This window comes from Chiroxiphia lanceolata, chromosome Z (assembly GCF_009829145.1).
Source record: "Chiroxiphia lanceolata isolate bChiLan1 chromosome Z, bChiLan1.pri, whole genome shotgun sequence".
Taxonomy (NCBI): domain Eukaryota; kingdom Metazoa; phylum Chordata; class Aves; order Passeriformes; family Pipridae; genus Chiroxiphia; species Chiroxiphia lanceolata.
The window spans coordinates 29247788-29270671 of NC_045671.1; the positions used below are offsets into that span (position 1 = coordinate 29247788).

At 38.3% G+C, this 22884-nt stretch overlaps 1 non-coding gene across 1 annotated transcript; it reads left to right on the forward strand.

Moving 5' to 3' along the window:
* Positions 1-781: 781 nt before the first annotated feature.
* Positions 782-853, forward strand: TRNAH-GUG. Its single transcript has one exon. It is a non-coding gene; the product is annotated as a tRNA-His (tRNA).
* Positions 854-22884: the final 22031 nt, after the last annotated feature.

Consider the following 22884-nt stretch of genomic DNA (forward strand, 5'->3'; position numbering starts at 1 on the left):
AAAATTGTAAAGATACTTGCTGTTATCAATATTTGCTTGTTATTGTTGTCAGACACAGAATTAAAAAGTGAGACTAAATAGTGGATATAAGATCTTTAATAGGACAATTATTAGAATAACTCTACTAAGAACACTTGTGTTTTGAAACGTTAACTCTCAAGCCTCAACAGAAATCCTTCTTTAATGACTCACTGCTGTCAACATTTGTTATTTTACTGGAATTGATATTTGTCTGCCGTGTCTCTTCAAAACCTATCACAATGTACCAGCTTGCTGTGACATTCCAGTGCCTGATACTATGTGCTATGGCAACCTTGGTTGAAATCTGGCTTAGAGCAGGAGTGGAACGTGTGTTTTTATGATTCCCTTTTAACAGCTTTTAAATTAGTTATGTAACTTTGAAAGTCCTTTCACCAGATTTCCCCCCATCATTTTTTGAAAACAGAAAGAAGACTCAGAGACCAAAATTATTGTATATTTGAAGGTAGATGTTGGTCAAACAGAAGGCAACAAAAGATTTCCTCACCAGACTGCAATTGTCAAAAGGAGAAGGAATACTTTTCTGCCACTGCAGCATTTGTGCCTGTCTTCAGCATGTACTCTGTCAACAGCGCTGTTTTTGGCCGAGAGATGCCCGAGGGTGCCTCAAGAGTAGTGGTCACTCCGGGGAGGATGCCCACACGTGGGACATTGTAGCTGGCCCACACTAGGTGGCAATGCCTGCACGGCTCTGCTAGAGGGGACAGAAAACACAGTACCCTGGACATACCCACTGTAGCTCGCCGTGATCGTATAGTGGTTAGTACTCTGCATTGTGGCTGCAGCAACCTCGGTTCAAATCCGAGTCACGGCACGAGGGAAAGGAAGTTGTTTTAGTCCTCACATTTGGAGGCTTGGCGCTGGAGACACCCACACAGCCCTCATTTAGAAGTAACTGCTGAACAGACCTCAGTGTTCCAAAGCACAGAAAAAACAGACAAGAGAAAGCAGTAGCTGCCCAAAAAAAAAAAAAAAAAAGGTCACTAGCGCATTGCTACATGATAAGGTGGTTGATACTCTTTGCATCAACAGGTTTTTATCTCCTTTTGTGTGATTTCAAGAAAATCACACAGATGTTGCTGTGCTAAAGCTGTCTGGGACAACACTATTAGTATTTTAACATACATCCTTTCCCTCTCCCAGCAAACATTGATTTCTTTCTATGATCTGTCCTCAGAGATGGCTCACCACAAAGGACAATTCCAGAAGAATTTTTCCCAAAAAAGCAGCAAAGGAGGCATTAAATTACATGCTATTAATTTCTTTATTGTGAGGCTTCCTACCATCTTTCTTCCAAGAATTATGCACTTAGCAATAGCAGCAAATGGAAGACATCGTGTCTAGGTCTAAAATTTGATTAAGAGAAGCAAGACACTGCTGGAAATGCAATGCCCTTTTGGGTGGGAGAGGATGATGTGACAGAGAGAATTCTACCATGGGACAGGGGGGAAATGGTCTAATATGTCTCTCTGTTTACCTAAGCACCATTCAGTCCTCCTGGCTATACTGCCTGGTTGGTGTTTCTGTCTGTTGGGACAGGGAGCCATAGGGACCAGTAGTTTTTGAGTACAGGGATGGTGAGGTAGGGAAGTTAGCTGAAAGGCACAAGGGAAGAAATTTTCAAGACACACTTCCAAGTGCCTAAAGATAGACACTTTATAAACTGATTGAACCATACAGCAACAGAGTTCTATTTTGTTATTAATAGAAGATGCTCAAAAATGTATTCATGAACTTAGATTATGTGACCAATTCTAATTTTATCTTCAGATAGCTACAAATCCTGATGACTGAAGTAAAAACTATTCATTTTGACCAAATAATTTCTTCATACTTAAGCACACAGTCTTGACTACAACTAAAAAGAAGAGACAAGTTGAAAAAGGAGGAGGCAATAAATATTCATTTATGGTACACAGACTTATGTTTCTAACAGTTGAGGCCAGGTTCTCAAAAGTTTTCCTTGCTGAAGACAGTGTATGTCCTTCTGAGGTCAAAAAATATTCAGGCAACCAGACACAAGCTTCACAGCTCTTGGCAAACTTCCTCCAGGTGTCTGTCCAGGGCAAAGTAAGGAAGCAAGACTATCTTGAAACTATTCAGATGAAAAGGGATTGCTTTTAAATCAGGGCTCATATAACTGTGAAGATCAGCAGGGAATATTTAATTCCATTAAACCCATCTATCAGCAAACAAAAATAGGAAGGGCAATATGTTGAGACAAAGCAGTTCTATAGCTGGTGAATCAACCATAAATCTCTTTCTAGAAATTATACTTTTGTCTCTCTGGAAGACTTCACGTTTCTTTAGGCCTTCTAAAGTTCTTTCACAGTCATTTTTCAGTCAAGATCAGTTTTTACACACACACACACACACACACACACACACACACACACACACACACACACAAAATACATTCAAAACATTATTCCAAAGAGAATTTTCTGTGATACACTAATTTTCTTACTGATGCTTTAGCTAAATGATTCAGACTTTTCTTTTTGAAGTGTAACAGTAAAATAACAATTTACCTCATGTAGTTTTAATACAGATGTCTTCACAGTTATATAACAAAGAAGTTTTCTTCTTTGTGCCAGTACAAAGGTCAATGCACCTTCTTGCCTTCAACTGCGTACCGAATAACAGTAACAGTGCAGGACCCAGAATAAGCCCATCCAAATATGTCAGATTTTCCTGAAGAGTTTAGATAGACCTGCTAACCCCAAAAGATTAGTGATACAATTATGCAGCGCAAAATAAGAAGTTTGCTGCTCATATCAGAAAACAACAGGAAAAAAAAAAATAAAATCATTATTCCAGGAGTCTGGAAGCATGAAATCTAAACTGAGAATTCAGGAATCCACAAGAAAGGAATTATCAGAAAAATTGGGATGGCTGTGTTGTTGGTTTCATGCACAGCTCTCTCATAAGTGCTGATTTAGCAGCACAGATATTCTGGTTACGTTAACATTACAGACTGCATTATAAGAGAAGATTTTTGCCATATTAGCACGGAATATCAAAACTGTACTCTCTTCTCAGAGATTTTTAAAGCACTATGTTTTGAGATTCCTTTGGATGGAGGCTGTTTTGTGACAAAAAGTAATTTCCTTTGGAAGGAGTATCACAAACTGTCGTCTTCTGAGTTGTATTTGGTACAGAGAAAACATGCACAACATTTCTTTATCAAAGAGAGGATGAAAAAAGTTCTAAAACATTAAGCAAATGAATTAATTTCACCAACCTTTGTGAAAGAGATATTTACCAAATGTGTTTGAATCTAAATCAAAGAGCTGATTTTGGTTGATTTTGGTTTGACATTTTAAATCAAGATGACACACCTATGAAGTTTTAGAATGAAAAACTGGGAATTTGGAATTCAAAGATGAAAAAACAGAGAGAAATAAATACCAAATAACGTGCAACATAAAACGTTATTCGGATGGTTTTGGACAATTGGTGGTTTGGAGTTTGAAGCAGTAAAACCAGTAGTTTGAATTGCAGTGCAAAAAGTTGTTGGATTCAAATCCAGGTCAAAGCTTAACCCAAAATGGTACAAGTCAAACACTTCAAAAATTGATGACAGTCTTCACATGTGTTCTGTTGCAGTTCTCACTAGGGCTGTGAGTGACTGCTGGGGCATTGTAAATAAGAAGCAACACAGTCTTATTTAAAGAGCAGGACATGCTTACTTTCAAGTAACACCAAAGACAGATTATGAGAACAGAACTGCAGCATCAGACATTGTTTATGCAGTTCTGTTTACACATCAGTCTCAGGAATCTCTCCATCTGCCAAATTTTCCCCAATTACTACCAATTCTGCAGTAATAGCCTGTAAACTCAGAGCTGAATTTGCAGAGGTAAAATCCCACCTGTGAAGTGAATTCCTGGCATTCTTTGTTGAAACACGACCAGGTATTTAAGCTTCCAGGAGTTCTTTTTACCACATATTTCCTTTCAAAGAATCTACTTGACCACAACCTTTTGAAAGGATTTCAGGGGGGACCTATAAAAGTCTTAATATGAGCTGCAGTCCTGGGAAGAGAATAAAAAAATAGAATTAATTTGATTCAATGACTTCAGATTCAAAACAGCCACTGGTTTCTATCCTGCTCAACACCTGATATGGACACCAGACAGGATAACACCAACTCTGCTGCACTCCTGAAAAATGAAGAGGGTAGAACAGAAATCTACATCAGGTTCTATTAACATTTCAAAAGGTTTTCAAGACTTTCTATTACACATTGCATTCTTAAAAACTAGGTGTCTTTCTCCATAACTTAAAAAAGTCTAGCAGTTTTACCCCTAATAAGCAGTTAATGTTAAAATACAATAACATGATCTCTCCCCAAGCACTGTTGATGAGTAAATCCTATTGGTTTCTTTGCCAAGAAGTGAATTAGTCATGCTAGGGATATGGAGACAGACACCTCTGTGTCTTAAAAGTTTTACATTCTAAGCAGAATGAGCTATGCATGAGAACAATAGCAAGCACAAAAAGACATGGAAGAGCTGCAAAGAATAGCATGTACTCTCTTTTCCTGCCTTGTTTTTAGCAACTATTCATTTCCCACCAGACCAGCTTTCTGCATAAAAGCAGAGAAGACTGCTGAAATGAACTCTCCTCTCTGGCCTCCAAATTGGTCTTAGACAATAAAAATTTAGAACTTCAGAAATAGATTTATGTAAACTTGTTAATATTTTGAATATATTATTATCAGGTCATGGTTTCCAACTGAAAAAGTGTTATCTCGACATGTCTGCCAGGAATGAAGACCCACGTATTTAAGGAGCATGCAGGTAATCTTATGCAAATCAAGATTCAAGTTCCAGGATTATCACTCCATGTTTCCTGATCTACAATCCTGTTATCCTTGGAAACTCTTTTGTACTAAAGCTGTTGTGAGAGCTTTAGAATGAGAAGGAATAAATGAGAAGGAAAAAATGAGAAGGAAAAAATTCATAAATATTTTCTCAGGAAATATAATACTGGGAGCCACCTGCACTTGCATGTTTATATTCCAAAATGAAGCTGGCTTTTAATTTTCATTCTTTTGTGAGAAGAATAAATAACTGCAGGGGGAAGCAGTAAGGAAGATCTGATTATCTGCCTACACCATTCTCAGTCTCAGTTTATAGTGATACCAATTCAAATATTGATATCCTAAATCAAACAGAATAATCACTGTTTTCTGGTAAAAAAAAAAAACAAATCATGAAATACAAATAAATTTTAAAAAAGGAACATTTTGAATTTGTCTAGTGTCCTATCAAAACTCTTAAAAATCATCATTACTATAACTAACAATAAGGTAATATTCAGCTAAGATGAACACTGGCTATAGAGAAGTCAGTTCCAGGGAGGTTGAGGTCAAGTAGAGGTGAGCCTTGAGTTCTTCAGGAGCCTCAGGATGATGCATGAGTAGAGGAAAATTTTTGGCCTTGCAGTTTTTGAATTTCTTTTCTAGGACTTCATTCACTAGGATTCTTTAGAGTATGTGCACCTGTGATGAGTTAAGTTGGTGTCTCTGGAGTTCATAAAATCTAACACAGCAAATGACATTTCTGAAAGACTATAGCAGGGATAGAGTATGAAGGATCATTCTAGTCTCTTTCATGCTAGTACATATTTCTAAATTGCTGTCTTTTGAAAAATCAACCACATCTGTCTTATCAATTAGACCAAGAATTCAAGAGATAATTGCTCTGACATGCTCCTAAAGGGCTGAATGATATTTAGACAGGAAATCTGAGGCCAACCAGAGGAATGCTCAAAGATATTTTGAAAAACACAATGGAAAGAGCTCTTGTGAATTTGAGGCAGTTCATAAGATGCCACAGGCCAGTAGTCTACTATGTCAAAACTGAGATGCCTAAGCCTACAGTCTCCAGAGGTGATGTGCCCTACCAAGTTCCCAGGCATACAGGGTTTTGACTTTTCCTGACAATGGTGCAAAGAAAGATTTGTTTCACTTTCTCACTAAGTAGGACAGTAAGGAATTTTCCTGCTCCCATAGAGAGAGAGAAAGGCACATGTATTCACACTCTGCAGCAGCTGGCCTGTTGCATGAATCTGTCTGGGCCTGGTGGAGATGTAATTGATTATAAAGGGGACTGAAGTCCCATCAGGTGCAGCAGTGAGAGAAAAACAGTGCTTGCTCTTAAATTGACTCCTTATCAAATAAAGAACTAACTACCAGAAATTCTATCCAGTGACCTCCAAATTATCTGATGAACTCCATAATAATGATGGAGTTATTAATAATTATTAGTATAGTTTTTACCAGATATGGATATATACCCACAAATATTTAAATTAAATAAAAATCTCACTTGGCAACAGGATTTATGAATTAATGCTTATGTTATATACTCTTTTAGCAAAACAGTCTTGTAGAAGTTACAGAGCTTTCTCACCTTAGTCTTAGAGAGCACTAATAGATTATTTTTGATATGGAATCTGTAATTATATCTTTTCAAAAGATACATTTTCCCCTGCTGTGACTCGGATTTGAACCTAGATTGCTGCGGCCACAATGCAGAGTACTAACCACTATACAATCACAGCAAGGTATCAGAAGACTCAAACTGAAAGAGACAACTTTTTTCCCCGGTCTTCTTTAAAATTTTGTATAAATGGTGCCACCTGCAGTTTACACTGAGTGTTAGCAAGCAGCTTGCTCTAAGCATTCTTACGATTAATTACATCTTACTGTCGTCTCAAAATTGCTTCCAGACTTACTCTTCCTTTCTCTTAATAACATATGCTTATCAGCTCTGCCTGAAAACAGGCTCAGGATAGTTATAATATACCTTCCCCTGTCCCCTAAAAGTCTTTTTAGATTTTTTTTCCCTATTTTGTCAGTAGCGGGGAAGGCAAAGTCATGACAGTAGGAAAGTCTGACAGTATAGAGACAGATTTAGGCAAATGAACAAAATCTGCTTAATTGAAGACTACATTTGATGAGTTGAACCAGGTGCGATTGATTCTAGTGTCAGCGCTTGTATTGGTGGACATCACCTCCCCTACCTCTACCATAAGCACAGTACACAAACCACAACTTTTCTAGAATTTGCATTACCTACTGTGGAAAGCCATGGTCAAATACTACAGAAGAACTCTGAGGGGAGTGAGCACTTTGCTTCCATCAATTAACACCATCAATTACTGTAATACTGAATCTGAGGTACTGAGTAGCACCTGCCCTTTGACAGATATTCAGAGACAAAAAGACTGCAAACAACATTCAAACAGGCAGAACAGCAAAAAATTGAAATGAAAGCTCCAGCAGAAATCAAGCTGCACAACATAAAGAAAGATTATAACAGGGGAAAATAATAATGGGCAAGCTCCAGGGCACTCAAGTCCTGGTCAGAAAACAAAGCTCGTTTTCCTCATGTTCACCTCTCCACAGTTATATTCATTATTTAAAAAAAACAAAAGCATTGTCTGCTTGATAGCCTTGAAGATCACAGCAGCAGCACCACTGCAGTGGTACAGTGTCTCACTGAGTCTTTGAAGAAGGAGAAAGACATTAAAAAAACCTTACTAGACTGTAGTACATAAGACCATTAAAATACCTTCTGCATATCTTCAGCATGTTGAGATGTGGATTTACTCCGGACGGTCTGCCCAGTGGGATAATTCATAAGCAGACTGTGCAAAAGAAACATCAGGCTGGGACTTTAAAAGGCAAACCTACTAAACAAACTCTGCTCTGCCTGAGTGCTGAATCTCACTGTCTCTGTCTCGGGGCAAAACACAGGTACCTCCTGCACGCACATGGAGTGGGTCCTGCCTACCACTGGATCTGCAGAAGGAAGGGAGAAAGTATCTCTTCCTGATGGTTCCTGGGGGCACTTGGAGCAAAAGGGTGCTCTGATGGTGGTTTGGACTGCTGTACCTCACCCTACATCCTTGGCCTATGGCTCGGTGTGACCAGAATAGCATCTCACTCGTGGGTCAGTGTACCCTTCCACAGGAGAGGAAGGTGGCATTGCTCAACATCATGCAGGTAGACAAACCCAGAACAAAAATTATTCAGTAGTATCTTCTCTGAAGTTTCTTGTTATTGTAGACCTCTGGAAGTAGAGCTCTCAGAATATTCACTGCATTTCTATAATGAAAACTTTAAATAACCTTAGGTTTTCTAATTTCAGATCTTGTTATTACTGGTTACCTGTCCTGAAGTAACAACCACAACTTCAGTTTTGTTTGAGCTCCTCAGAACATACAGATTTCCCCTAAAGACAGAAGTCAAGTGAATATTATAGATATACTTTTTGCCCATGGCAAAGTAAGGGGATTAAATTAAAAATACTGGAGAACTCCTTGAGGTGCTTTATAGCACAATAATCATGAGATGAAGGAGATTTTAAATTTGGTAAGTCTTATGAATCATCAGTAAAATATTTGCAGCTGTGATGAGACAGGCTCTGTGCAAATTCTGGAGCCTGTATTAATCCACTATAGAGTGTCACCTCCCACTGCAGTCATAGGGGTGCCTTATTTTTTTGCAGAAGTGAAATAGTTTGCTAGGTTCCCCTCAAAAAATGTCATGTGATTTTTTTTAAATCTGAGTGTCAGAGAAACAAACAACGCCCTACCTGCCCCCCTTTCTAGTTCCATCTTATTGTAGGAAGCTTACAATGTCATCTAATGCATTTTTTGCAGAGTTGGAGTCACCTGATGTGCAGTTTTTTATTTCAGACCTACATACACATGAGAACAAAATACATCAATCGCATCAATCACCTTTAAGATCAGTACATAAATCTTTGAGATGGTGAAACAAGCAGTAACCACTGGGTAATAAATTATAATTTCATTACTTGTATTACACTTTTCATCCAATTTCTATGCATCTTGCTATTGTTTCTATTTATTATTATTTTTTATAATTTTTTATTAGTAAAATGTAATTACTGCTTCTTATTTTTCCCCAGAAGAGGGTTAGTGCACATGAGCATGCTTTGTGCAATATTTTGACAGTCATGTGATTCTGTGCCCTTGAGCTCAGCCTTTTTACCTTGGGCTCAGAAGATAGCTGTGAAATTGTCACCCACGTAACTGAAAAGATAATCTTTCAAAACAATTACTTTTTCAGTTAACTTGTCAGTTTTGTACAGAACATTTCTCTTGTTCAGGATTGACTGTCTGGTCAAAAGTAAAAAAGAGTAGTCAGAAGACACAGACACACATTCCCCCAACAGTCAAGAGGTATCTTGGGCAGGCCTGGAAAAAGGAGGACTTGAAACATTTATAGATAGCATGTATCTCTCTCTCATTTCCCAAGTAGGTTCTTTACTTTTCAGATTATTAATTAATGTAAGGTGAATTTCTTTCTCTGCTAAATTTACTTTTAGCATAGGCAAGCATTTAATGGGACTAGCCTCCAGACTTCTCACCTGTGTTTTAGTTGAGTGCCCTCAGTATCAGACCATGGAGTTTATGGTTTTTTTCTTTATAGTGAATTACCTGTGCATGACTTGATAGAAAAACCTGAGACAGGCATACCATCTCCACACACTTATCCACATAGCCCAATATATCCACATAGGAAACAGAAGAAGCTGATCAGGTCTTTCTTCTGTCTACTACTACATATCTGTATTTCTCAGTCTGATTCATGCCCGTCTCTACTGAAAAGGCTGTTTTTCTTCTAATCTTAAAGATCAGAGACAACCTCTATTAAATTTTGAGTAAAAATCTTTGATCTCCATGACTCTCAGAGTAAGTTCATGAATTTCAAATGTTTGTTCTAACCACACGATACAGTAGACTTGGGTGCTAGGTCAAAGCCCAAACTTGACTTAATACTCTGTTTGAATTAATTTGTCACAGTTTGCAGCACGATACTGAATAAGCATTTTTAATGGTTATTGCCATTTGTACAGTAGGCAGTTGTCATGTCAAGACATTTTGGGATGTACAAGCGAAAAAGTTTCTTTTAGTACTGTTTTTTAGTATCAGAAAGACAATTCAACTGGCATTTTCTGTGTTTGTTGTTTTGTTTGTGGATGTCTTCAGGCAAGAAAGCCCATCCCCACACACATGCACATGGATGAGTTGTCTCAGTAAAAAATAAAACAGACTTTTTTACAGGTTGACAATATTTGGCTTAAGGCTCTTTGTTATTAAAGTTATAAAGGATTAAAATATTTTTGATGCAGTAATGATAAGGACACTCAATGAAAGTTAGCATTCATAAGAGACACAATCATCACCCAGATCACAGAAGCTGCTTTGAAGAATTAATGCACTACTGGAGTTGTCTAGACAACAACATCCAACAACCTTGTAGGGGAAGATGAATACCATGGTATGTCTGCTTTTTAGTTTTCATTGCAGAGTTAACTTACTCAATATTTGCAGTGCCCATTCTCTCTGATTGTATTTTCTTAATGAAGATGAAAAAAGGGAAGAGATGAAGTTAAAATTAAGTATGGCAAACCATTCAGGCCAGCATCTGGAAGCCTTCTCTGCTCCTTTGGATGGGCGCCATCATTTAAAAAGTAAAAAGTCCTAATGTGATGCATATAGACAATTCTGATTGGCAGTATTTTACAGTTGCAAGGCACAGGTGGTTTTTTTATAGCTACACGCATGCGTGGCATTCAAACAGTTTCTGCTGGAATGCTGACTGCCTTTGCTTCAGCATTTTCACCACCAACCCAGCTACCCAAAGACAGGGTGTGCTCCCCTTCTCCCACCTGCAAGGGACACTCCCCTCCGCCTGTGTGAGCCTTTCAGAGCCCCCAGTATTGTATGAGTCACTCAGCAATACTGCACCTTCTGCCTTGCAGAGTCAGCTTTCACCAGAGTCCAGCTTTCACCCCCCAAGGTGAACATCAAAGCCATCAAAGGGTATTCAGCTCAGTGAGAGAATGTCATGCATACCTCCAGGAAAGGCTGAACCTACTCCTCTTTCTGCTTAAAGGACTGTCATTTTACTGAGCCTGTGACAGAGAGACCAGAATACACGGAGGCAGCTTAGACTTTCACTATAAAGGATTATAGAGAAATATGGGCTTCCTGTGTTGGGCATGTGTTTGCCATTTGGCTACTGTACCTTTCTCAGGCAGATTCTGCACTGAATTTCATTTTAGCCTGTACACATGGAAAATTGCTCTTTGGCAATTCATTAGACAAATCTGCCATCAGCAAATATTCTTCTCTCTTCTGTTAATGTTATTTCTATTAGTAATAGAAATAAAGTTAATATTGCTCTATTAGTAAAGCAACCAATCTTATTTTCATTGTGATCTCCTACACAAAGAGTCCTAGTCCAGAAAAGCCACCTTGGGACTCCTATTTTTATTAGAATTCAAGTACATCCATGGTACAATGCTTTTCTTTTGTGCAGCACACTCCCATAGTCAGTCACTAATGACTATGGAAATGTCTAGTGTTTTCCCCTAACCAATATCATGTAACTTTTCTTCATGAACAAATTACTCCCCGTCCTAATGAGTTCTTCATTTCTGTTTTTCTTTTCCTTTCCTGCAGCTTTCAAGCTTCTTTCTGGTCGCCAGAGGCCTAGAGTGATAGAAATTCTTCAAGCGTTCTTCTGCCAGAACTCCATCTGCTTACAGAAACAGTACAATCTCAAAGCCAGCATGGTTACTTCTGCAACCACGTCTATTTAAAAATAGACATTGATGTCACAAAGGGAGAAAGTGACACTGCTAAAATCTTCAAGGTAACAAAGTCCCACACCATCAGCATTACTTAGTTCCAATCACAGTTGTGTAATAAGTCGTACAGCATAACTCCTGTGTCAACAAAGAGAAAATTGTAGTCAACCGCCAATTACCCCACTTTGCACAAGGTTCGGCCAGCAGAGCACTTAGGTCAGCATTCACACAAAGCAGATGCACCTCTGCTCACAAACAGTAAACTTCCAAAGTTTACTTCCAAAGTACTATGTAGTAAGTGTAATTTCCTACCCTGTTATCCAATGCTTCTGGTATTCAGCCCAAACCTGCATTGGGACTTCATTCTGCCAGTTTCTGGGACAAGTGAACGTGTCATCTGTTGTTCCTTTATTTTGCAACTTTTGTCTGCTTGCAGAATTCTCCATCTTACTGAATATTCATGCAGACTGAATTCCCACAGGTGAAAATGCTTTTTCTGAAATAATTCTTTCTCCTTAAATTTTTTGCATACTACTCAATGAAAACATGGAAATCAAATTGGATAACCAAAATGTGCACTGTGGCTTACCTGAGGTGCATCATGAACTAGTACTGATCTCTCCCTTTAATTTAGATACTTAACCTGTAAGCTGTCCTCAAGCATGCAGAGCTAATGTCCTGGGAGGGGGGAAAAATTTCCCTGTGTCTTCAAAAATGGACTGAAATAGAAAAGGTCGCAGGATGTTGTTACTGTCAAACATATCTTCTTAACTATAACAGCACATAAACACAACCTGCCATTTATCACTCTTATTAGTGAATTAGTGGGCCCCGCCCCGGCCCCGGGCCACGTGCGTGATGGTGTGGCTCCGGCCCTGGGCGCGGAAAGGAGCGAGAGAATGGGAGTTTCTCCTATGCGGACAGTACCATCATGGGAGATGAGAGGGGAGCCCCGGAACACACAGAAGAGAAGGACAACTCTAAACATGGGCAGATGGAGCTTGTCAGCCCTGTAAGGCCATCCATCTAAGAGAAGGTCACTCTAAACAAACCTACGTCCTGAGGACCTCACTGCCACCATCCAAGCTTGCTCGGCCCTGGCAGATGAACCTTAGGATTAAAGGATGGGCTCAGTTCAGCGCATACTGTGTCTCGCCTAAAAAATCCATTGCGCAGGCTCGAAGGCCTTACCCACATTTGCAAAGCCCTGTATCACCAGCACGCTTGTAGCAAATGTGGGTAAAGACCTTTCCCAAATCTTTGTTCGCGGAGACTGGCCATGACAGTGAATTAATTGAGTTGTATCCAAGGGAAGGATTTTGTATACATAATGTTCCTTTTTTTTTTTTTTTACTGTAACACAAGAAAACACTTTCACCTAAAGCCAGGAGACTACCACATGTATCCAAACAGTTGCAAACCACATGACAGGAAAGATGACTGTTAGGCAGTTTTGTAGTTCATTCAGTACCACCCTCTCTCTTCAGATGAAGAAAAAGAGGATATACATTTTTAAGCCAGGATTTGCCAGTCCTTGTCACTATGCTGCATTTTAGCTCGTTCTCAGTGGTCATTTCCGCTTTCTATAGGGCAGTATTTTCTGTGCAAATGCTCTTGTACGTTAGGCAAATCTGAAGAAAACACTCCTTTACTAAGAGCTAAGCCACATCTCATATTCAGCTCAGTGACTTGTAAACATTGTAGGATAGCTGAAATTTCTTACAAGGAGATAATAATAAGTAAAGCAGTTAAAGAAACAAAACTGACATAGAGTCCGATAAGTTGTATGGTCTATAATGGTTGTTAGACTGAACACATCTTGTTAGCAGTTTTCAACTACACAATCATTAACAATGCGGGTATTTGATCAGTCTATGTTTATTGTGAGTTCTTTTTTGAAGCACTCAAAAAAGCATTAAGGAGATAAAACATTAGCCTTGATTTACTTCTGTGAGAGCAGAACTGACATAGTCCATACCCTTCTGTCAGTCTGGAAGGTCGTGCCTTCAACTCTTAAATCCCAGGAGCTATTCCAGAGACAAGCTTCACAAACTCTGAGATGTGTTGATCATTATAACTCTAATCTCCAGCCTCCTCAACAAATGAGAGTGAGCATTATCTTCCATACACCTTTCTGGCAGAGCAAATTGCCCCATGTTTCCACAAGAGGAAGGGGCAGAGCTGCAGGATTATGCGTATTCAGATACAAACAGTTGTAAATCTCAGCTTGCCAGACTTTCAGGGCACCATGATTGCTGAAAATCAGCACATGGCTCCCCCAAGACTTGAGGGTATCTGTTTGTTATTATAAGCAGAACTGCTTTATATTTCTTTCACCATGAGTCATGAGGAAGTCTGCTTGTGACTTTTTTTAGGGGGTCGGATACCGTGGGCCGCAGCAAAAGCACTGAAGTAATTTATCCTGCAACCTGTATGAGGGTATTTCCAGTTTAAATTTACAATCTCTGTTGGATTTTAGCTTGTAGTGCCACACAGTCTGGCTATCCCGGACCAAAAGTAACACTGACTGTGTGAGACTAGGTGCTGCCTGCAAGGTGAGACGCAGCTGGGAGCTCCAGTCACATCATCAGAATAGTACACAGTTGCTGCAGGTTCTGCTCCTAGCCTCTGTGAGAGTGAAAGTGATAATGTTACAACAAAAGAGAGAAAGCATAAAAACTGAAGGCTGACTAAAGAGAGACAAATTGTCATCGAGGGTGAATTCAGATAAGTAAATAAGTTGTTAGAAAGGAAAGCCTAAGTCAAGCAGAATTCCTAGTCAAGAAATTGGAATGTAGTGAGATGCTTTTTTTCAGCTAGAAGAGGGAGAGGATGTCTCAGTTTTTAGATCTTCCTGTTTGGTTAAATAACACCTATCCTTTAGACTGCAAATTCTTTATTATTCCTGAACATTGTGTTAGGGGCAATCATCTTGAACCTACATATGCATTTTCCAAATGAAACTGGCTAATTCCTAAGAATCAATTTTGTTGATGCAAATCAGCTCCTGTTGCTGTCAAGGAGTAGGGAATAGTTGTCCTGATTTCTCTGGCTTTTCCAGGTCTCAAGGAATGTGAATGCATGCATTACTACTCACTCTCTAGTCCTCCCTCTCCCCATTACTCTCTCTTTCCCCATTAGCCTAATTATTTCACGTACTTATTTCATCCTGTAAACCAGTAGGTATTCAGAGGATTACTCAAAACAAGGCAGTCAGTATTGAAGCATGTTCATATTACTGTATCAATTTACCTCGCTTCATCACTGCAGCAGATTTTGTTAAGGGTTCATTTACTTGTGTATATGCATCCAAACAGGACAGATGGATGTAGGATTTATGCAGGGATTTGTTGTGACACAGCTGAGGACCATGATGTTAGCCGAGGTCCTGTACCAGGCCCTAGCAAACACATGAACAAAAGGGTGCCAATAGTAGGATAGACAGAGATGCTTTTTTTTGCTTTTTTTTTGCTTTTTTTTCCTTTCTTTTTTTTTCTTTTTTTTTTTTTGTTTTATTTTTTTTTTTGTTTTTTTTTGAAAACCTGCCCAATACTGATGTGAATTTCTAGGATAGATGGGTGAAGTGTTTCTTGGTCTGACTACGATCAATTTGTCTGAATCTCACATGTGTCCATGATATGCAGCTGTTTAATCCTAATGAATGGATGAACATCATGGCTGTAGGTTGCAAGGTGTCTGTGTGCTGTGAATACACTCAGTGTGTTCAAACTAGCCCCAAAGCATAGATGCCTGACTTTAGTGGTGGGTCAGTAGTTGTCTCCTCCTATGGCCAACACAAACAAGCTGAAGCTGCAACTCTGCTTGCACGTTGTGACTAACTTGAAAAAAACTGTGTTTGACTTTCCAGGCTGGATCCCAAGCAGGATTTCATTGCTCAGTGATCCAGTGGCACACACATTCAGAATATCTCCAGAACCACAAGATGACAGTGGTGCTATGGTCAGCATACCATGGCATTGCCAAGGACAAAGCAGTTTCTGGTTACCCTTATCTGCAGCAGATCAGCACTGTAATGCAAATGGGTTTAAAAACTAGGGAACAGGTTCTCAAGCCCTATAGCAGCACAGACTTCTTTGATCTTCACTACAGAAAAGACACTGAGGTTCTAGAATGTGTCCAGAGAAAGGCAACAAAGTTGTTGAAGGGTTTGGAGCACAAATCCTGTAAAGAGTGTCTGAGGAAGCTAGGGTTGTTTAGCCTCTAGAAAAAGAGGCTGAGGGGTGATCTTATCACTCTCTACAATACCTGACAGGAAGTTGTAACAAGGTGGCAGTTGGTCTCTTCTCCCAGCAAACAAGTGACAGGACAAGAGGAAATGGCCTCAAGTTGCACCAGGGGAGACTTAGATTGGGTATTATCGGAAAATGCATCCCCGGAAGGGTTGCCACACATTGGAACAGGCTGGCCAGGGAAGTGGTGGAGTCACCATCCCTGGAGGTATTTAAAAGACATGTAGATGTGGCACTTAGGGAGTTTAGTGGTGGCTTTGGCAGTGTCAGGTTAAGGGTTAGAGTCAGTGGTCTTGGAGGTCTTTTCCAACCTAAACTAGTATACGATTTTATGATTCTGTGACTTTCTGCCTTACTTAAATATGAAATGTATGGTTTTAAACTGCAGCAGAGGTCCCTTACTGATTTCTACTTAAGAAGTGAGAACTTCAAAGAAAAGAAGAAAGCACACTGTTCATTCCCCAGGAAGACTGTACCTCTCTGACAGAGCTGATTTCTAGAAGTGTTTTTTAAGTGGATGCATTTTTTCACATATACAAAATTCTTTCTTTTTCTTATAGCCTGCAAATATGTTTCCTATTTCCCCTTCTCCGTTACAGCAGTGTGTATAATAGTGAGTTCACCATCTTCTCCAATGAAGAAGATGCCATTCTGGCTGCCATTTTTGCAGCAAGGAATGAGGGTGAGTCAGCATCATGGAAACTGCTAAAGAACCATCAGTAAGTGAGCACCATCAAGAGAAACACGAAGTCATAGCATTTTTAATCAGATTTTTCACACCTAAATTTTTATATATATTCCACTCCAAGTTATATTATCTAAAAGATTCCTATATGTCTGCAAAGGTCATCATGAAGGAGTTTAATTTCATTTTAGATGGCTACAACACATATTCATCAGGTTTTTAAACATGTAGTGCATTACTGTAAGGAATGTGACCACTGACAAAGTGTGAGCTTGCACACAGTTATTCAGACCACTATGGAAGAGTTACTTCTTAAAATATTACCCTGCAGCCCTTTTTGGAAATATGATGAAAGTGGAGCATTCAAAAAAGTCACCAAATTATATCCCACAAATCATGGAACTGTCGCTGAAATTCAGGTTTTGATATTTTTATTAAATATGTTATGAAATAGTATTTAAGTAAGATTCCAAGACTCGTATATTAATTTTCTTCTCATATTTCTATTAAAGGGCTGCAGAAAGAACACATCAATTGGAAAATAAATTTACAATGGGCTGTGTCACATACAGAATTAAATTGTGCCACAAATCATTTCTCCAACATAGCAATTCTTATTTTCAATATTTTAGTTTATTCAGTAAGGAATGAGATAATATTCTTTTCACTCAACATAAGGATTGTTGATTTGGTTTTTTTTTTCTCTCTGCTCTGGAGATGAACAAAAAATAAAAATACATAGCTTGCAGGATTGTCAAAAGTACTAGTTACCATGCCAGAGAATGACTGAATAAAATTCTTCAGAATTTCTTATTATTTGCCATGCTTTATTGACTAAAGTAAAAGCTACAATTTTCAAGTTAAAAAGATAAAGCATCTGTGCTCTCTTTAGAACATCTTATGCTAGTTCTGTACACAGAGTGCCAGATTCCCATATCTGAGCTTCTCCATCTCTCAAGAAGACATCGAATTTTATTTTCACATAACATATCTTCAAGGTTTAGTTATGCAACATTCGGCTTTGAACATTTTGTCTAGTTTTTAATGTTGTTTGAAGATCGAACAAGGTTTAACCAATCAGTAGTAGATATAGCGGATTTATGTGCAACCACACTATGCTGTTCCTTTAATACCTTTCAGCAACATAAGTGCTTACATCCTAATAGGTTTTTAGCTTAAGATCTAATCATCCACTCTTGAATTAAGATGCTTGAATGAAGCCAACTCATTTGGAACTAAGCACTTTAATGTCAACAGAGACATATGGTATTGAGACTGAATTACAAAGGATCTCTTCTGAGCCCTCTATTACGGAAGCAAGACTAAGACCCCAGCATTATTATTAGTTTACTCATTTATTTGCAAGCAAATAATTGAGAGTAAGATCTTCTTAAGAAAGTGGAAATGGTCTAATAATTGCAGTCTGGTGGTATAGTACATTCCCGTGTGCACTGATTAAATCTCCCCCATCCATACTTTCTGGTATGCTCATCTGTAATATCCCCTTCTGAAACTGAAAGAAACAAACAAAATATACGGTGAAACAACTTTAACCCAGTGATTCAAATTCCAAGTTTTCAGCAGTAATGTCAAGTCCTCTAACAAGTCTCTAGATATTTCCTTGACTTGAATTATTCAAGTCTCACTGTCTGACAAAATATTTCTTTAAGAAGGTGTTTTTGACAAAATTTATGGCAATAAGTAACACCCTCCATCAAATATAAAGTTAAAAGCAGAGGCTTCCTTTTGTTCTTAAGCTGTTCCACTCTCTCTAGTCTCAACATGGTGCTAAGAAAAATATGCTAATCTCCTGTAGCATCAGTAGGAAAAAAACGAAATGGACATCCTTCCCCACTTTTTGGTTTTGGAACAGAAAGACCAAACAAAACAAACAAACAAACACATAGCAAAAGCAATACGAAGTGAAATTCAAACTACATTTTTCTGTGACAGTTATTTTAAGTAGGACCCATCAGTATTTAAATGTTTATGACCACATAAGGTTATTGCTACCAAGGTGTTGTCTTTAAGTATCACTGTGTGGCTGAGATAAAACACAAAGGTTTTTTTATTATAGTATCAACAGTTTCTGCCTACATTTCTAAGGAAGACAGGGGCAACAAGGTTGCATTATCTATTTAAACCATGTATTACTAAGGGCTTCAGCAACAGAATTGCTGAATTGCTATTTATTGCACAAATGCATTCCTACTCCTGGCTCAGTAAAACTGCAACATGGGCTGTCATTACAGTCCAAATGCTTTCCCCCTTCAAAGACAAATACGGTCCAAAAGGCAGAACTCCCTCCTTGGTGCCACCACAATAAGCGCTTGGCAAATATGATTAAAGAAGTAAAAAGATGCAGTGCAGTTCTAACAGGAACATCAGCCGCTCCAATCCCATAAAAGGTTGAATGAGATTTTCCTTTCTCCCAGCAGACTGTACAAAAGAACCATGATCCTGCATTAGATTGTTTTTTTAGAAGATTTTTAACTTTGCAAATCTAAATGACCTCCTGTCTTTCTGACTATACGGAACTTCCTGTAAAAGCTTATTGACATTGAAAAAAATTGTTTAAAATCTTCTTTATTTTTGCTAAATATTACATTTGAATATTCTGGTTTGCTAAGAGCAAGACAGCTCCATTTTTGATGTTGGATCTGTGTTATTAACTACCTCAGAAGCAGAAAAACTGTTTTAAAAATAACATAAACTCCCGAAAAGCTCTGCAGAGCAGACTTTTGTATTAAAAAGTCTTAGAAAGCAGAAAGGTTCATGTCACTGTCTATAAGAAGCCATTATGAAAATGACTTCAAGAACAATCTGCACTGTAGTACAGGACAGATTAGTAAAGCCCACCCAAAAAACCCTCATTACTTTTCTCCCTGTGCAGACACAGTCCTGCTTTTGTTTAGACTTAATTGTGTTGGTTTGCTTCAGCTTACTTTTTATCATTTCCAAAGCTTATATTTTAGGTGGATCATGAGATGTCAGCTAAGTCTCACCGAGGTCACAGCAGGGACCTGGCTGCAATTAGATGCTGTAGGAGTCAGAGTACAAAGCCAGGTCCTGTTCTCAGTTTGTATTCAATGCAAGTAGCACACAGACAAACACCCCAGAGAGAAATGTGGCCTTTGACATGTGCCAACTCTTTAGCCAGGAGAGAGGCAAGTGATGCAGCAAACAGTGAGACGGGAGCTTGTTTCCCTGAATCTTTTCTCCACAAAGAACTTGGGAAATTTTTGAGCATCTTCAACCCAAGAGCTCATTTTTTTTTGTTTTGACCTCTGTCTTTTACAACTGGATTATAACACTGAGGAGCTCTGTGACTAGCATGCCCAAAATTTTAAAATGAACTATGGAGACAGCTGACATTGTGGGGGATTTCTTCCCAAGTTGCAAAAACTACATCACTCAATTTTGAAAGTTCTTCTTCCAAGGACCAGAAACAAAAATTTTAGTTGAATGAAAGCAATATGAACAACACAGTTGTATCAATCCTGATGCAACTGTACTCTGTTACTGGATTCATGCATGGAGGCTTCATAACATCTGAAGGAAAGGCATTTGTAAGGATGCAGGAGAAATCTGTGTGTTCTGATTCTTTTTGAAGAACAACTAATATTTCTTCACAGTCTAATTGTTTTGTACTAATTATTTGAGAGGCCATGAGAGAGACTAATGCTAAAATAAGGAGGAAGAAAAGAACAGACTTGAGGGGATGAATAGCAGCTGTAGTGAAGAAATCTATGAGACGGTAATTGCACAAGTCCTTAAATACCCAGAACTTAATCTGAAACCTCCTCTGGTGTAGAAAGGCATGTGACAGAAAGTCATGGTTTCAGTGTCACCAGGAAGTCTTTTGTTCACTTACACAGAGCTGCAGTTGCTTGGGAGCTCACATGCAGGGCAACTTTCAGTTCTAAAGAAGGTGATGGCTCATCGTGGTACTAAACCAACACCAATAAAGTGAGAACATGGCCAAACAGAAATGCACTACCCCTTTGACCAGTTTCCTACCAAGATCCACCTACTAACTTTTATGTAGGAATGTACTTTGTGCTTTAATTTCTTTGTACTTGAGAGATACTAGGCAACAGTCAAAAACACAACAAGACAACTTTTCTGTGTGCGGTTCAGTGTAAAACACAATTTTTTTGTTGGTGATTCATTGACAGAAACACTGCAAAGTCTGATAAAATTAACTTGTCATAAATGTGAACTTCATATAAAAATGCAGACGTTAGGTGTTACTTTTAAAGGAAGAGGAGCATGTGCCTCCTTTTCAATTTATTCTGAAACACACCTTAATTGTGAAGATAAACCTAGGTACCTCCATTTAAAAACTTAGATCATAATGTCTATCACTAATAAATAAAAGCCAGACCTTCCTTCCGAGGTCAGAATAAAGCCTCTGAAGGAGGAAATGAATAGCTTTAAGCAGTAAAAGTCCAATTATGGCAGTATTTAAAATAAATAGAAAATAATTTCCATAGCCAACACTGTGATTTGAACAAGTTGTCTGTTTTTGTGGACAGTCCTTGCATTCAAAACATTTTGTTCCTTGCAAAAGCCTTTACTCCTTTGAATTGCAAAGCAACGTTTCATGTTTTGCTGCAATTCTCATGAGCCACCACGTGAGGGACTCGAGGACTCTTTTGTCTTATAATTGCCATCCAGATTTATACTCAGGTTAGACCTATTGCTTATGTTAAAATGAAAACTTTCAGGAAAATATCTCTGCACTTGCCATCAGTAATGCTAATAACATGTATGGAAGATTTTACTGCAGCAAACCAAATCCATCTGTTTATATTGTGATAGGATGTAACTAGATGATGGCAACTCACAGAGAAAAAAATACACAAAAAATATACAAGGAAAAAAAAGGATTTTTTTTTTTTAATAAAATATTAGCAGTGATGAGCCCCAGCGTTTTTCTTCCTTGTTTATGTGGAGGAAACTTTCATTCTGCTGATTTAATATCTGCACGATATGCCTCTAAAGCACAGATTTCATTTGTTCTAAGCACAGAACATTGTTCTAAGCCATGAAAAAGGAGAAATACAAGGAAATATCTGCATCACCAATGACAGGGGACAATTTTACCCAGAGTTTTTGTGCTGATTTAGAATCAAATACAACTATACTTGGAGGTGCTTAAACCCTATTCCCAGCTGGAGCTTCAGACAGAGCTTTGTAAAAGTTAAGATTTTTCTACATGCTATCCCTGCAAATCAGACTAAGGAATTTTGACACAGAGAAGCTGTAAGTAGATGAACTCTTTTTTTAGAGTACAATTATAGATGATAAATGTGTGATAGCAACTCCCAGATCACATGGGAATAGTATCTATTGTTTCAGAAGCAAAATAGCCATGTTATCCAGGCACAATGCCACACTGATGAAGAAACTTATCTTCCAGTTCAGGGAAAGCTGAGGAATTGCTGTGCTGTATTGCATTATATAGCAAGGAAATTCTTTTTGATTTCAAGCATGAGTACAAATACCTGATTTTTTTTCTTTAAAAAGGTATGTTCTTATTTTGAATTTTCTAACTGGAAGTCAGATATAAGCAAGAAAAGGCACTACATATTCTTATCCTTAATCAGCTGGCTGACAGATCTTCATGGCTTTAATCTGGCCTGCTAGTTTGGACTGAAAGCAAACAAACAAGAAGTGTGTCCTATTTTTTCTAGGATTAAAGTAGATTAGCTGACTTCAGGAAAGAACATACTGTTTTTCTCATGAAGACAAATGCAAATTTTTCTTCCAAATACTAACTAAAGTGAAAAGTCTTTCAAATTGAAATTGTTTAATAGAAGAGTAAGATAGAGCCAAAGAACTGGAAGTGGAATTAAATTGAAATACAAGCGAAACCATCTGAAAAAAATGGAAAATTACAATCATTTGCACAAACCTACATCATTATCTAGCCAAAATATGATTATATAGAGATATGCATGTAAGTTACCTCATAAAAAAACCCCAGAAATACTTGCAAGTATCACAGTCCTTTTCCATAATCCTGAGTACTCCTTAGGATAGGCCCTCATGACACCTCATAAAAACTGGAGGTTTTGTTGTTGTTTCTACTACAAAGTTGGTCACTTATTGCATAGGCATGGTAGCAGAGAGCTAATGCAGGTACAGAGAGCTAAGCCTTTAGCTTTCTCATAGATGAATGAAAAAGCCAGATAAACACGCAGCATACAGTTCCTGCAGTGTTTTTGTAGACCACAACCCTTTGCCTACATTGCTTACTGTC